Below are 13531 nucleotides of genomic sequence, written 5' to 3'. Positions count from 1 at the left end.
CATCCCTGCCTCTCTTACCACCAGAATATTTACTCATGGCACAGAGTGCTTGCAGGGAGAACAGAAGAGTGGTTGGAAGTAGGAGGCCATCCTGTCACCACTGTGACCTACACAGAAAAGCTGAGATCTAGAGGAGAACTTGCAGGAACTGGAGGATCCTGGGACCGAGCTCCAGATGGGCAGCCAAGGGAACTGAAGTCAGAGCTTCAGGAATGTAATTGCCTGCTGAGAGGGAGAAAATCCCATTTCCACAGCCCAATCAGCTCATTCTGCTAGCTTTATGTGGAGCGACAACAGCAGGTAAATGTTGGTCCAATGCTAAGTTAACCATGCTATGCTAATGGACAAATAAAAGCAAAACATCTGCAATTTTCATTATAGCAGCAATGACACTTTAGTAACTTCTAATATGCTTGTTCTGTGTTTAGGCCTTGAACAGAGAAAATGTTTAAGTCTGTGAGTAATTCTGATCACGCTAATCAACTGCCCCTTTAATGTCAGTGGCTCTACTTTAGTGCTTATAATTATGCACACACTAAATCACAGTCTTGGTAGATGGATGTTTCTAAATTAGTAGCTCTAAACTCTTTCAAACAAGTCCCTTTATTTAGTCCCTTATTTAGAAGAACAAAAAGAAAATTGAAGAATGTAAGGGGAGCATCAGTGACAGGTGATGCTCAGAGGTTTCAATCAAATGAAACACCACACTTGCACCGATGCCTTTCCTCCTAGGCTTCTCCTTCCTTCTTCCCAGTTTCTCCCATTTAAACCAGGAGAGAGTGAACGTAGCATCAAGTGTCAAGACATCAGAATTCCTCTGCAATCTCACCTGGTTGTAATGTGACTCAAGTAGGAGCCATTAAAAGGAAAAAAACACTGGTTTTCAGTGTGATCACCATGCTACCAAGTAATGACATTCATTCTCATCTCCAGTAAAAGAGAAAGGGCAATGAGCTCCCTTCCCCAAGTCTCTGCACAGATACTTTTGCTGACAATCAAAAGCACTTAATGCATACAGATCATATTTCTCTGCACACACATTTTATCACTGGGTAATCCCCACCCACTCAAGCTTCAGTGTCATTCCCAGAAACAGAGAGCTGAGGCAGCAGCCTTGAGTACCAGCACAGGCAACCACTTCAGCTGAGCCCCAGCACACGGGACACGTCTTGGAAATTAGCTCCATGTCATGGCTACAGCCTAGCTGGATAACACTGCAGGCAACACCAACCTGTGTTAAATACATAGGTATTTACATAGGTATGCCTGAAAGCATATTTAAATCTCTGTGCACTGCAAGGCCATGGAAGAGGCAGGTATGACTCTGTATAACACTTTTGGCTTTAATATATCAAGAGCCGAGGAAATAACCCATGGTAATCTTGCACATTCTGAGCATTAATAAGGTTAAATAAATAGACAAAATAGAGGTCGAGGTTACATTCTTACTGCTTTACCCTACACCTCCAAGATTACCATGCACACTGAATGCACGTAAATGACGTAAAGCAATGAAAGAACTTTCCATAAGCCAGTGAAGTGCTATGTACTTTAATTAATACTTGTTATTATTATATATGTCTTAGCAGGGGATAATGAGTAAATGTCCTATTCTCACACCAACCTAATAAGCAAGAAAAAGAAAAAAAATAAGTGGAAATTTACCTTTGAAATACAAAGAGCAATTTTCATTCTATTATAAGATCTTTATCCTCACACTGAGGAAAACACTGGGGGCCTAATTCTAATTTAAGCTTAAGACATTTTATCCCTCTCAGCCAGCTGAAAGGGGATGTAGAAGTGAACACGAATTACATTTACGCCAATTTTGAGGCCACAGCTATTAAAAAAAAAAAAGTTCCCAGTATACAGAGAGAGAATGAGGCCATATGACAGGTTCTCCATCAAGTAAGAACTGCTCAGACAACAGGCACACATGGATGCCTGGGTTCACAGCAATGTCCTCAGACATGCTTTAAGGGTGGGCAGAGAGGCAGCCACACTCCACTTTGGGGGATGCTGATCTTCTCAGCCCAGCAAACACTGCTACACTCCAAACCCTCTTCACTAATAAATCTCAGCCACAGCAGCCCACAGTAATTTCCATGCATATCCAATACCCCAGAATACCATCTGCAGAAAGATTACAAAATTGCCTGCACTGAGGCTGATGACATCTTCTGGCTGGTTGCCAGACTAAAAGCTTCAGGTCAGAAGAAAGCTTTGAATTCTTGTTTCCTGAGCTGCTGAGTGTATGACTGATGGCAAAAGTATGCGCTTTGCCTCTAAATGAGCAAAGGATCTGGTTTGGTAATCTCCAAGTAATAGCTGAAGTGAAAGAAATTACTGGCAACCTAATGATGACCCCAGATATGGACCACTTGGTCCTGGACAATGCCAAAGTGGGGGACTGTCTGGGGAGCCGCCTGGACACCTGGCAGCAGGAAATTTGTGCCTTGTTCTGATGTTGGACCCCTCCATGGCTGGGGGCAAAGCACTTAACTTCTCTGCCTCGAGAGCCAGAAGGAGCAGCACTGTCAAGACTGGTTCAAAACACCCTGACACCAGCTGTAGAAATCTGGAAAAGAGGTTTTGCCACCACAACCAAGCCCAGGACCTACAGCTCTAGAAAAAAAAAATAGGCAAAATCTAAATGTTCCACTTCAATAGAGAGCTGGAATTCTGAGCTGGTTTTGCCATTAATTTTTCACATAACCAATGCAACCAACTCATTTTTCAATTCTCATGCTTCATTATTCAGTGGAGAGTGTGTGGGGAATGAAGTGGTTTGTAGATCATTCCAAGCAGCTTATTAATTTAGCATGGATGGCTAATAGGATTTGTTTTCATCTTTGAAAAATGAATGAAATTTCTCCTTTTTCATTATTTAAAAGTGAGAAATTAATGTGCTAATTCTTATCCATTCTCAGGAATGCACCCTTGTGCTTAAACCCTACAGTTCAACTCTCTGAGACAAAGTGTCCTGTGAAACTGCACACTGCTAAGCATGAATAATGAGATACACCTTGGTCTTTCTAAGCAAATAACCCAGAAATGCTGAACCAGAAGCCTCTTGGATACTAAATGAATAACGCTCCTCCTTCCAACATCCAACCGCCTTACAAAAGTACAGTATTTATTTTTCCATGGCAACCAAGTACTCTTAGGTAGGTTTTCACTAGTTGCAAGTTTAGACTAAAGTATTTTCCTTCCAAAGCAAAACACTACTTAAAAAGACAAATTTCAAATATTTTTCACATACAATTCCTTTTGGATGGGAATCACAGGCCCCAGATGCCAAGTTGTAGAGTCTGCTTTATTAGCAGCAGCTGGCTCCTTGGCAGGTTTCTGAGGCGGTCGGGCTTGTGGTTTTGGAGTGGCCTCAGAGCCTAGGATGCAGCTGGACAGCTATGCTAATGGACTAGCCAATTTGTTTGTAGTCACCTTTGGCTATCCCAGATTTGTACTCTTTTATCCACTTGAAAGGGAGGTCTTGGAAAGATTCCCTATTAACACAGATATGTTGACTTTTCCTATCATAGTTCATATTTTATATGAAAAAATGAGTGCGACACACAGTCCTACATTAAAAGATGTGTTATTTAAGCAATTGTGAACACACACTATCCATTTCACTCTGAGTGGAGTGTTTTCCAGCTGCTAGATTGGTCTAAGTGCCCAGTTGCAACACAATTCCCTTCACTCCCAAATGAGAAAAATAAAATAAGACAAAGTAAATACAAGTAAACTGTGCAAATACCACTTTAATGCTCACATTAGGAAAACACTGTTCTCTCTACACGCTACTGTACAAAGGAGTAATTTTTGTGAGCTGGAGAGTTCTTACTGGCCAATTAGAAAAAGGATAAGAGCATGCCACCAACTTTCAGTCTGTTGATGGGATTTTGGAGCTGAGTGAACAGAAAATCTCCTATTAAGCAAAAGACAGTCACCACATTTGAAGATAAAACAGAGCAGTAAGGAAAATACAGGAAAAAGACTTAGATCAGTGTCACAGCAACTCTCCTGCCTTTGGTTTGCTTCCTCAGTGAGGAACAGCACCAGAAGGTAAGCTGTATTTCTCATCCGTAGACAGGTGGAACAGAGAAGTGAATAAAAGATGAACATTGAAGCGGGCAACACAGACACCTCATCTATTTTAGAAGGCTGCAGTCAGGGGACCTTGAGTTACAATTTTCTTCCCAAGTTTGCAGGGCATTCACCGCTCTTGCAGAATCCAGACATGGCTATTGCCTATCTCCCATCTGGCCAATAGGGGCCTGGAAGACAAAGCTTCTTTTGGATGCTTCCCCACATAGTCAGGTCTTTCCCTAGACATTTAAGAGAAAATAAACAGATGTAAAAGAGCCCGAGTTTTCTAACCCCTCTGCACAGTAACAAAGCTTCCTAGACTGTTTCTGTAGAAGCACCAACTCACCACTTGGCAACATTTTCAATTTGTAAAGGAATGGCATGTGAAAACGTGAGTAAACGCAGAAGATGAACACAGATAATAAGGTTCAAAGTCTGTTCCCTCACAGTTCTTTCAATCAAGAAAGCCAGAACACACCTCAAGAGGATTTTGATTTCTCTGAATTCCTTCCAAGGCCTATAAAAGTGATTTGCTGGATACAAGAAGCCCAGTGAGTCAGAGCTGCCGGGTTACACTCTCTGTACTGCAAAATCACTGTGCTACCCCATGCGAGTCATTTAAGTTCCTTACATCTCAGTTTACTAATCTGTAATGATTCTTCCTTACCTTCTTAAGGCATATATAATGCTCTGTGATTACTGGATGAAAGACACTACTAAGGATTGCAATATTAGTTAAAGATGGGAAAAATATTATTAAAGTCTAAGTTAATAACTAGAGCTAAACCTAATTCTTTTGCACATAAAAGTGATTTCTGCATACAATGATTTTGCTATTCTGTATCTAAATTGAATGAATGAAATAATTTAAAATACAAAAATACCAAATTAGTTTTCTCATTAATAATAATTTTTAATTTAAAAACAAACTTAGAATTGTGTTCATAGTGTTATTATGATCTGTTTCTTTAATGCACTGAACTTGCTTTATTTCAAACGATATCTTTAGTACATGGGAAAAAGGTGTAATTGTGTTTTGTTTATCCTTTTGTTTCACACAGGAAAAAAAAAGATTACTTGGGGAAAATGGAAATTATTAAAAAAGCCCCAACCTAGTCCTCCAAGAGACACAGTAGTCATTCCACCATCAGATTATAATTGGGATTTGATGGATCAGTAAAATACTTTGAGAACTTTGCTTCACAGACAAAGCTGTTGAAATCAGTAGGCTAAATACTCCTGAGGCTTAAAATTCCCTTGAACCTGTCACAAAGCATTAGAGATCTATAGAATACAAGCACAGGCACAATTTGGCTCAATTTTCTGCATTCCAAAATACTTCTCTTCCAAATCATGACTGCGCAGATTTTAGCATTTTATAAACGTTTAAAGGTAGACAATACAGAGAAATCAAGGCATCCACAGGAAGAGGGAGAAGTTCTTTATTGGACATTACCTGCAAAGTAGGTCTCATTTTATGCAGTTTTCTGAATTAAAACAAACCAATCAAGCAAAGAAAAAGCTTCAGCAATTCACTATTCTGATTATCTTCAAGAGCACTGAGAGTTTAGGAGTCGTTAGCAGGGTGACATACACTAGAAGCCTGAAAATCTTCTCACTGATCATAGTACCTTCTATTTCCAGTAAGACAGACTGAAATAGTCTGCACTACCACCATTATCAACAGGAAATTTCAAAAACAAAGTGGTCGGGTGTAAAGCAGCTTATTTTGAAGTATGATGAAGTAGAAATAATAAAGTGGATTAGAGCACATATCATCAGGAGAGTCTGAAGATCACCTCACCTGAGGACGAATGGGCCTCAGCAAAAACCAGTCCAAGACAGGGGAATGGCAGAGAGATTAGAGGCATTGTTTGCAGATGGAGAATACCCTGGCCATCACTGCCTGCCTTGGTTTTGGTCACTAAATAGATGTAATAGATGCTGCTGGGCTGCCAACTTCAGGTCTTCACCATCTCCTGCCTACATATTATTATACCACAGATAGAGCTACTCATCCCTCATAAGCAATTTTCTGTTTATCCACAGACTACCTGTAGCTCTGGTCTAAAATGTGGTAACTTCTCTGAACTTACTTCTTACATCCAGCCAGGAGGGTAAAATTTAGTCCCTAGCATTAAAAAGCCAAATACTAGCAATAAGAGCTGTGTCACCAAATAAATATTTTCCAGAGTGGAAAATAACCTTCACAGCCTTGTCTCCTCCCATTTATTTCATGGCAGGAGGCTCCCAAGACAGAATATTCCTGAGGCATTATTTATTTATCCACAAGGGAGAAGAAGAATTCTTTCTATAGATAAAGTATTTTGGCACTTTGGCAAACTCATAAACAATAGCCTATATCCTTTGACATAAATTAGTGTTATTGCTTCATTATCCAATCCATTCATATTTTATTGATGTACTGGGACTAAATGTGAACAGACTTTAGATCTTGAAATTACTAAATCTGGGCAATCTGGACAATAAAACACTGCAATTCCTCTAATAAGAATATTTTAGAGCACAGACCAAAATACAACAGCAATTACTGCTTGTGATACAACAACTCTGTGGTAAAAAAAACCAGAGGGGAAATAACAAATTCAAGAAGAAATTATTGTTTGTATTTACATTTCCACATAGCCAGTTTTAGGGTTACAATGAGCTGTCGGTCCATTTGAAGGTTAAGAATAAAAATGCAGACTAAGAGGCTGATACTTAACTTTCCAAATGTTTGCAAGAACAAACACATATTTGGTTCTGAGAAACTAAATTTACTCTCTGGGTATTTGTTTACATGTGGCAGACTAAAAGCATCTTGGAAATGAGATGCAGGAGGCATGTGCTGCATTGCATTGCTTTTCTGCACACAGTCCACACACACCCCAGCATCAACACTGGTGCAAGAACCTGGCTGCAATAAAAGCCACCCACATAAACCTGAAGTTACAGCGCAGAACAAAACTAAACATCGATATCTTCTCTTTCCTCCCCACTTGAGAATTTGGCAAGCAGAGATCAGAAGCAGATGTGTTTTCGTTTTGCAGAAAGAAAGCCCAACCAAAAAGGTTTTTCAAGATCCAACCCAAGTTTCCTCAGTTTATCTTTCTTACAGAAGAATTAAGCAGGAAATCTGCCACTGTTGACATAAGCCCTGTTGGGATGGAGGATTCAGGGATGGCAGAGCTCCCCAGGAATGTGGCTCATCATCTCGCCATGGTACCACAACAATCTTTTGTAGATGTGTATGGGGAAGCTCTACCTCCTCCACCCAGTATATATAAAGATGAGCTGTGCCACCCGTCCTGTGGCCAAAAGAATCCACGGAACACAGAGTTTGGAAATGGTTTTTCCTTTCCACAACAGCGTGGCATCATCAGGACAGAATTTGAGGCATTTCACAATAGCCAGAGTTCATGTTTTCTTTGAGACCCCTTGAGCTACAGTAACACACTGGTCCCAGGCAGGGTGCCAGAGGATGCCCACAGAAGATATGAGTCATCACAAACCTCACCACATTTTTGCTTCCAGCACAAACTCATCCAGCACGTTCATGACAGAAAACAGCTTTTAAAAAAATTGGCCACACAAGTCATTACAGTTCATACCTAATTCCTCACTGAGGAAGAAGAGGACACAACCAACCTTGTGAGACCAATGTATATAATGGCATTTACAGGAGAGCTAGAAAGCCTTCCAAGAGTAAGCTGATATGGTGGGGATAAGAATCCAGCCACAGGGGTCAGAATTAAGGCATCAGCCCATGGACATAGTTGGCCAAGGTCACCTTCATGTTTCTGGCAGCCCTGAATACTGTACCAGAGAAAGGCTAAAGGAGGCAGGGAAGCTGGGGTGGCCACATGTAGGGCTCACTGCAGGCAGCTGGGTCTGAAACTCCACGTTAAGAGCCTCTCTGTCCCATTCTAGATACTCCTCTACATTCTCAAAACCAGCTGTCTGTGTAAGAGAGAGAACTTTATAATGAAGTCATCATTATACATGACCTCAGAAACTGTTGGGTCCCATGGAAAGACTGGAGGAATGGGACTCTGCAAGCCTTAACTTGCTAAGGAGGTGAATTCCAGACCTTCCTCAGGTCAAAATGAGCTTTGAGCATCACATTACTGGCGTCCCAGGAGCACACAAAGCATTATGAACATGGGAAGGCGAGCAAGACACGCCAGGAACATTCTGCAATTTAAGGACTTACTTTTTCAGCTAGGGTCAACTATGGGCTTTAAATCATATGCTAAGGAATATGAACAAGCACTCTCTCTCCACTTTGTTACTGCAGATTCTGGTGCCTTATCAAATCTCCATTTTCTTTAGACTTCATGTGGCAGACTTGGGAGGTAGTATGGGAAAAACTGTTTAATTTTCTTTGACTTAAGAAGCATCTAACATAACTTACAATTAAAATATCATCCAGACATCAATCAAATCCACTTGAGGCAAAATTTACTAAATAAACTGAATAATTAATATAAAAATAGAGAACTTATTTATCCTATCTTTAGAATTTTAGAATGACACCCAATTTATTTACAGACATTTCTATTTTTTTCCTTAAAATTCCATTTTCTGTAAATTATATTGGTTTTGAGAATGAACTTAAGCATGCTGTGAGTACAAAACCCCAACACTTCGGTCTTTTTGGATCTATGAAAGAAAGTATTGCCACATTTTTGTTTCCATTCATACTCTTACAAGGAAGTCATATGTACCTTAGGCTGAACTGAAGCCTGAGCACTAAACTCTCAAGATGCACTCTATATTCACACTAAATGCAGACAGAGGCAAAAGTCCTAATTGATCAGCCCACTCACAGGGGTATTTGGCAGATGCCACAGCAGTTATTGCCCAGCACTCACTTTTTGTTGTCACAACTCAAGGTCCTGGAACCACAGGACTACTGAATGATGGAAATTTTGTAATACTCAGAGTCACTGGAAGATGACAACTGTTTCTTTGCAACCAGTGAGATTCTGGCATGTTTTTCCTAGAAGGCAAATAAAAGCTATGAAGTTCTTTTTGAAAGGTAAAAGTAAGTTCAGAATGTCCATTTTGCTTCAAAATCAGTGAATCTGAATACAGATAAACCTGACCTGCTGCTTAGATATGCAAAAGACCCATCACTTTTAACACTGCAATCCAGTATCATTCAGCAAATCATTTCCCATCTAATTCCTACTTCTTTCTCTAATGATTCCCCTACCTCTGATTTTAAGCACTTTTCAGAGCAGGGGGGGGAAAATTTAAAATATCTAAATTTACTGTGGTATAAGTTCTCAGGCTCTTCCCATTTCTTCAACAATAGATTGTGCCACTCTGCTTGTCCAAAGTTTCAAATGTCATTTGACTCATGCACTCAGAAACGTTGACTCAATTAAAATATCCACACAAAACTAACTTTCAGTTTGGTAAAGGTAACCTACTCTCTTTTTTCTGGTACACTTAGAATGTCTCATAGTGGAGAAATTTTATTTCAACATGACAACTTGCTTTTTCTCAGTTCCCCCAAATCATCAGTATTTTCTGCTAAATGTTGTGGCACAATGAGCCAAGTGTCTTGCTAACAGCCACAGAGTCAGCTGAAGATGCTTTTCCTAAACCATTTTTGGCTCTGTGACACGTGTTTTTTCCATACAGTGCAAAGTAACAATAAGAAGAACCTAAACTTTTGTGCTCAGAGGTGAAGAGCTTTGCAATGTGGGGACACAGCTGCTTCGTTACGCATCTGTGTAAAATCCAACGCACCACTAATTGAGATATGAGGTACTCTTGTTGCAAGCAATAGGAATTCAGAGTAACAGGGTACATATGTTAAATTCCTGAAACAAATCTCTATTTACTGTTTTTCATCCAAATGATGTATTTCCTGATAAACAAAAGCCTAAATTTCCTTCTGCACTGCAACATTGCCCCCAATCTCTTCTGTTAGCTTTCTGGCTTTTTGACCTTTTAATAGTCTTCATTCATGCATGATTTATTTTTTAAGTCGGCAATTTTTTCCTCTGGAAAGAATATGTATGTATTTGAAGTAATTTCAAATGTTAAATCAGGATAAGCAAAGGAAGAAAGTAAATCTCCCTTAATACATTTTCTTAATGAATGTTGTACCATGCTTTAGAATAGAAGCTTGAAGAATTATGGCATATAACAATAAGGTTTATATTTCAAATCAGATACATATAAATATTCGGAAAGTCTTAATACCACCTAATACCACTGTCAGAGGCTCATATGCACCAAATGTTGCACAAAACCAAAAAAAAGAGTTCAAGTCTAAAACGAAAAATAATTTACATTTACCAAATCAGAATGGAGAAGAGCAGCAACTACAATACTTCTAGCAAGTAATAATAACACACAGTGTTACCAGCTGGAGCAGAAAGAGAAATTAGTTAGGAATACCAGCTTGTCTACAGGCATGTCGGCAGCAAAAGGAAAACTAAAGAAAAGATTTGCCCACTGCTCAATAGGGCAGGGGACAAGTGACAAAGGCAGATGAAAGCACTTGGTGCTTTCTTTGCCTCAGTCTCCACTGGCAAGGTCAGCTGCCAGTTCTCTCGGCTGTCTTCCCCTAGCAGTAGGGCCTGGGCTGAGAAGTGCTGCCCAGGAAGAGAAGAATTAAGTTAGAAACTACTCCAGGAAGCCAGCGAGAGGCTACGGAACACAAACTGCAAGGAAGCTGGCCGATGTCACCCAGAGGCACCTCTCTCTTATCTTTCTCTGAAAGGCCATAGCAACTGGAGGCCATCAGGATGTTCCTGATGTCTGTAAAAAAAAGCAAACATTACATCTGCCTTCAGAAGAGGGAGGATCTGGGGGTCATCAGGCTGGCCACAGCCTAGCATAACTAAGGAGAAAAGCCTCATAGGTGCTGTGTCTGTGCATGTGAAGGACAAGAGCATCCAGCATGGATGAGCAAGGGCAAACAAGACTTGGCCACCTTGCTCACGTTCTGCGCTGGGACAAGCTCTCCACAGATCAGGGAAGAGTAGTGGGTGTTGCTTTCCTTGACTTTAGCAAGGCTTACAACATGGCACTGTTACAACAAGCTGGACGACAGGAGGGAGTGCACCCTCACCAACACTGCAAGTAACACCAAGGTGGGGGGAGTGGTTGGCCAACTGGAGATAAGGGCTTTCTGAAAATACTATTATCAGTCTATCCAATTCTATAAGAAAAAACTACTCAGCACAAAACTCCTTCACCTCACACATTACATATGCTAAAAGCCCTCCAAGTTTACTTACAGAACAAATGACTACTAAGTGATTTGTGCAGGTACATCCTATAATCAAATTCAACTGCACAAAAAGGATTTACTAAAACTGAGACATCTGAACTTTATTCCTTTGCTATGCTTTGAACTAAGTTTAGTTCATTTGCTAAAGTCATTATTAAACAACAATGTTCCACATAGATTTCAGCAGCAGTAGTATTTACATTAATGCAATATCCCTGGATTAAAGGAATTAGAAATACTGAAAATCCTATTCCTCGGCTTCTTTGAAGATCTACAGCGTAGACTAAGGAAACTCTCTCTAAGAAAAAGCAGCACTAATTTAAGGGCAGTCTGGTTCTCAATCATATGAAATTAAATAAACTGACAAGTCTTTAAAAATCTCTGAGACTAAAAGTTACACAATTAATGCCACTACCAGTTGCCTTCAGATAATCAAAGTTCAGTTTGGGTAAGATTTTAAATTAAATGTACCCATAGTTACAACAAATTGATTTTTTTTTTTTTTTAATCATTTTCTTAAATCAGTTTTTTAAATCATTTTCTTAAAATGGTGAAGGGAACCTGACTTCCCCAGTCATATCAAGGCATAGGTCCCAATGGGCAGTATACTCAGCTCAGGCACTCAGAGTATCTAGGCTAAATTTCAGACACAAACTGTCACACTCAATAGATCTAATCTGCTAACTATAACTTCAGCCTCAGTTTTGGGGAATTTGGTCCAAGAAAATTTGGAAAAACAACTGCAATGGGACACAGAAAGACAGCAGAACAAACACTGCAAGTCTCCCCAGTGGGCCTGAGGACAACGCCAGGCTGGAATGCTAGTTTCAATGAACCAAACTACCACTAAATACAACAAAGGCTGGGGTCTTGTGGAAAGCACAACATATCCAATCAAGTATTTAAATGGCCACGTGGCAATGGCTGTTCACGCAAGGTCCAAATCGAGGCTCATGAAGAATTCCAACATTTCATAACTTCTGACTCTTTGACTATATAATCTTAACTTCCCCTAGAAGAATTAGCAGAGTGTGATAACAGGAGCTGAGACAGTTTCTGTAAGAAACACTCCATTTGGGAAAACAAAAGGCCTGTCTAATTGAGAGATTTACATTTGGTGTTGCTAATAACAGGTGGGAACATCTTATGAAATGGCATGAGAAATGCAAGCAGAGAGTAAATATTCCCAGAACACTTTTCACTTTGCGACTTCCTAACCAGATGTTGTATGGAGATCATCATCCTACATCTTCTGTGATTTGACCCATTAGACTTTAGTCCTCTAAACACCTCCTTGTGGGAATCAGTTTTAGAATTAAATTTTATATTAAAGACAAAAAGAATCTGTGTATTTTAAATCTGCCACCAAAAAAGTGTAATTTATGCTGCTTGCCCCCACTCTTGTTTTACAAGAAAAATTTTGCAGTGGTTCTTTTTCCACCTTCTTCCTACCATTCAGAACATTTTATGTGAAACATTTTCTCCCATATCTTACGTGGACAACCTTCAAAAACACAAGGAGGTGGCAGCCACACAGGGGGATTGCTATCACATCTTTTGCAAGTAAACAGAAACACTGTTAACACGGTGATGCATTTGACAAAGTAGAGAGTCGGACTATTAAAAGCACTGGATGTTTTTAACACACTTTAAAAAAAAAGTCTACATTAAAAAATGTTTTTTTCATAGGGATTTCTCCTAAAAAAAAAAAAAGGGAATCCTAGACAAAAAAATATATTGATACTCTTAACTCTGCTTAAGTTAAATATCTGTGCTATCCCTCATATGCCTAATTTGTTTGCAGTGGCTTGCCACTAAATTTCTTTTCATGAACCCTGGGCTAATGCAGTTCTTGCTGGACAAGAAGTCTTTCAATGATAGAAACAACCTGTTATCAGGTTATTATATATTTCACTGAGGTCCACTTACATTACAATTCCCTCATCCTACCACACTCAACAGAGGAAATGATGCAGAGGAAGAAATAGATACAGCAACACAGCACCTCTGGGAAGGACCATGCCACAGCTTTTGGCTGCCAAACAGAGCCCAGATTTCCCTGCTCCCATCTCAGACCTTGAGACCTCACCCTGCTCCCAGCACATCTGGAACAGCCTCTGTAGCCAGCAGACCTTCAACAATCCACTGGTCTGGCAAGGAGGACACAATTTAAAAGTTCCTTTG

General features: G+C 39.9%; 1 protein-coding gene across 23 annotated transcripts in view; it reads right to left on the bottom strand.

Annotated features, from left to right (window-relative positions):
* Positions 1-13531, bottom strand: part of RBMS3 (RNA binding motif single stranded interacting protein 3) — a 711765-nt gene that overhangs the window by 351757 nt on the left and 346477 nt on the right. The window lies entirely within an intron of this gene.

The sequence above is a fragment of the Aphelocoma coerulescens genome, chromosome 2 (assembly GCF_041296385.1).
Source record: "Aphelocoma coerulescens isolate FSJ_1873_10779 chromosome 2, UR_Acoe_1.0, whole genome shotgun sequence".
Lineage (NCBI taxonomy): Eukaryota > Metazoa > Chordata > Aves > Passeriformes > Corvidae > Aphelocoma > Aphelocoma coerulescens.
The sequence above is the reverse complement of the archived record's forward strand: the minus strand, read 5'-3'. Positions and strand labels throughout refer to the sequence as shown.